Source organism: Hemiscyllium ocellatum, unplaced genomic scaffold, assembly GCF_020745735.1.
Source record: "Hemiscyllium ocellatum isolate sHemOce1 unplaced genomic scaffold, sHemOce1.pat.X.cur. scaffold_253_pat_ctg1, whole genome shotgun sequence".
Taxonomy (NCBI): Eukaryota; Metazoa; Chordata; class Chondrichthyes; order Orectolobiformes; family Hemiscylliidae; genus Hemiscyllium; species Hemiscyllium ocellatum.
The window spans coordinates 756937-760786 of NW_026868125.1; the positions used below are offsets into that span (position 1 = coordinate 756937).

The 3850-nt window shown below is 42.2% G+C and overlaps 1 non-coding gene across 1 annotated transcript; it reads right to left on the reverse strand.

The window, feature by feature from the left end:
* Nucleotides 1-1935: 1935 nt before the first annotated feature.
* Nucleotides 1936-2027, reverse strand: trnar-ucu (transfer RNA arginine (anticodon UCU)). The gene is given in 2 exon segments: nt 1936-1971; nt 1991-2027. It is a non-coding gene; the product is annotated as a tRNA-Arg (tRNA).
* Nucleotides 2028-3850: the final 1823 nt, after the last annotated feature.

The window sequence follows — 3850 nt, forward strand, 5'->3', positions numbered from 1 at the left end:
TTGGAAAGAAACTTCATAACACCTGTAACTGAGTACGACTAAGTACTGAATGTGCTGATTGTGAGGAAAGGTTCAGCAGCTTGTTCCACGTGAACTACTATAAATTGTAACAAAACTGAGCATGAAAGGGAAGCAGGTTAGCTCAGTCCGCTGCATAACTGGTTTATGATATAAAGTGAAGCCAACAATATGGGATTAATTCTCGCAATGTCTCAGCATACCCTCAGGATCATGATCTCCCAACTCAGCTAATACTTTGGACGATGGCGATATTCAAAGTGAAACTATACTATCGTGAGTGGGATCTGACCTGCCAATGTAATGCACCTTTATCCTTTTATGTGTTGCATTGGAACATTTGGCTGCAATCACAGAGAAGGGAGTGAGTCCATATGCTGCTCACTCATCTTCCCCCAAAATATCCATTAACAAGAAACGAAAAATATTCCTACTGCAATTCTGTAATCTTCACAGCAATACTTAAAACATCGTTATTGTTTCGATTCCAGTTTTTCTGATAACAGTCAAAATGTCCAATGAGATAAATCTAATATATTGTGGATTGCTTTAATGGCCTGTGCGAGCTTGCAGCAAAATCAGTAATATGAAAAGAGCTAAACATCCTTTAGAGAATTTAACACAGCGCAGGATCAGCGGTATGAAACACGTCATTTTTTGCAAAAAACACCTCTGTATCTCTATTGAGTGTTGAATATTCACTCAGGGAGTATTTATGGCTGGTCTTAAGTAACTGAGGCATTTCCCAAGGACAGAGCACTCCAAAAAATCATATTTTTTTAGAATAAATGCTGTTTTACTCAACGTTCTTTTGCAACTTTTATGTGGATATATAAATATGCGCATACATGCGCGCGTGTGTGTGTGAATTCAGGACATTAATAATGGATAGTCGGCCATTTGAATGTTCTTCCTGTAGAATGTGAGAGCTTAGAGATTACAATAATGTCCCGCACATGTGGTGGGAATGTGGCATTGAAAAATGTGGTGAAAATCGGTTGTATTGAATTCTGCGTACGTTTATCGTGGTGTCCTGCGTTGATCACCGGAAATGTTATGTCGCCACTGGACTGGGGTTTTCCTTCGATCGGCTTCACTACGTCAGGGAATTCGATTCACTGAAATTTTACCAACTTCCATCGGCATGTTCATATGACACATCGACCCACACTGCACACAACGACAACAATATTCAGCATACTGCACCCACGAGCACGTGGCATGATTTTTATAAACAGTGAAGATTGAATAATGTTATGCAAGGGCAACGTGAATTCCAATTTAATTGCTGAAGTCGCAAGAATCCAGAGTAAGATTCAAAATGTCAGAACTTCACGTTCATTACCTTGGCCAGAATTCCAGCCCAGCAAAGGGGAAATCTGCCCCTGAATCACCTGAATCCATGCAATTGCTTGCTCCAGGTGTCCACTTTGAAACCCATGCGAAGCAACATTCAGCCTGAAGGAGAACTTGTCAGAACCCTCCGCTGTCTGATCTAAAGCTGAAACAAGAGCTGTCTATTCCAGCTGGAAGGGAAGGGATGTGGAGGTGAGACCAAAATATTTCGTGGCGTTTAATTCATATTGTTATTATTATGAATGCTTAAACATCTGAACCAGAAATGGCACAGACACAAAGGAGCCCATTGTTAATACCGATCTCGTCCTGCTCCATGATTCAATATCATCACGGCTGACACAACAATTTTGTGTCTTTTTCCAGCTTATACACATCATCGTGTTGCCTACTGACTAACAGATATTTATTGATCTCTATCATAAATAGACATCGAAAATTTAAACTTGTGAGAGGAAAATGTTCCGTTTCAAGACAGTTGAGTTCTGCACGACTACTGTTGGTTTTGCAGATGAGCAGCCGAGTCTGCTCTGACCACCTTCCAAACCATAAACCAAAATTCGACTCTGATGGGACTCGAACCCACAACATTTGAATTGCAAACTGAGCAGTGACATAGAAGTCCAACGCGCTATCCATTGCGCCACAGAGCCGCGCCCACAATTGCCTTTTAGCACACAAATTTGTCTTTGACCCATTGCGTTCAGGACACCCATCTCGCGTCTGTCTGTCCTGGTCACTCTTTCCAGTATCTGTTCCTTATCCAGGTGTGCTCTGGCTCTTCAAGTGTTCGGCTACAGACTGCTGGAACGTTCTCATGACACGTAGCTTTACCACATGCTCAGATAATGATTTCCAGATAAGCAACACTCGACTGTTGAAAGTATTCTTGCAAATTCTCCTAAAAACATCTCGTCTCCTGTATTTCATTTATGTCACTCTATTCCTTTCAAATACAGGCTGATCTCTCTCATACATATCTATCCTCTTCATAAAATGTGCACGTTAATCGGTTACCCAAAGAGCTTTCTCTACTCTTCGATAAACATCCCCCAACCTAGCTCGTCTACCTTCACAATGGAAATGGTCCAGCCCTTGCCATTCCTGTCATCTCCTCTGAGAATCTCATCCTGCAATCAGAAGCTTCCAGCAGTCTGGCGATTACAACAGGCAAGCAAAGTTCCCTGAAGTAAAGCCAAAAGGTCAGAACAAAGTCAGCATCTCGTGTCCATATCTCATGAGAAAGGAAAGTTAACATTTCGAGTCCAATGATCTGTCTTCGGAACTGATGAGATGGAAGGGTGGGTGAAGAATGTGGAAGAGGGCGGACGGGTTCTAAAATGATTGAACTCGATGTTGGGTCCTAACGTTTGCATGTCTGTAGAAAATGAGTTGCAGGTCTTCCAGCTTGTGTTATTCCTTGAAGGAGCACTGCAGCAAACCAGAGACCGGAATCGTGGCCTGGGAACACAGTGTTTCGATTAGAGTGGGGCTGGAATTGTACAGTAGTTCAGGCAGCATCCGAGGAGCAGTAAAATCGACGTTTCGGGCAACAGCCCTTCATCAGGAATACAGCCAAAGAACCTGTAGGGTGTGAACACAGTGTAATGTGAAGTTACAGGAGACTGGAAGATCAGGATAGTTTTTGTTGATTCTGGACAGAACATAAGTGATCTCAGTTTTGTCACCGACTCTGTTTTCCTCTCCATTGCAGAGAGATCACATTCTGAGCAGGAAATACATTTGTCTCTATTAAACGAAGTGTAGACAAGTCTCTGCAAGATGTGACTGGAAGCTTCCACAGTGAGGAGAGACATCAGAAACGAGCAGGAAATGTAGCTTACAACATAGAACGTTACAATGCAGTGCAGGCACCTCGGCCCTCGCAGTTGCAGCGACCTTCAAAAATAATGTGATGTCCATTGTAATGGAAAATTAGCATTTATTTCGAAACCAATAAAACCACGGGGAAACAAAGAAGTAAGAACCTGACTTTGCAGAGGCAAGTATTGCAGACAGATAGAAAAAAGATGTCAAGTTAAACCGAACTATTAGCAGACTTACAAGGTCAGTAAACTACCATATCATCAGACAAGGAATGGGAAAAAAAAACAACTCCGTATCTGGAAAGGAACTCGAATGTTTCAGGTCCATGACATTGAGGTGTTGATAAGAAGAAGCGAATTCTATTATCAAGGGAAAATGTATTATATGTGGAAGGTGCACCAGTTACCTTTTTGGTAGATACAGGGGCAACATATTCAGTCCTTAAATCTAGGCAGTTGAGAGAGTCGACGCAATGGATGCATCAGGATTCGTGACACGAGAGAGATTAACCGCACCCCTATTGTGTGAAACCAGTAATGGTGAAACATTCCAATTCTCATTTCATTTCTCGGAATTCTGTCCTTGAAATCTGATGTTGGTGATCTCATAGTGAGGCTGGGGTCGGATTTGTGCAGTACCCCGACAGGCT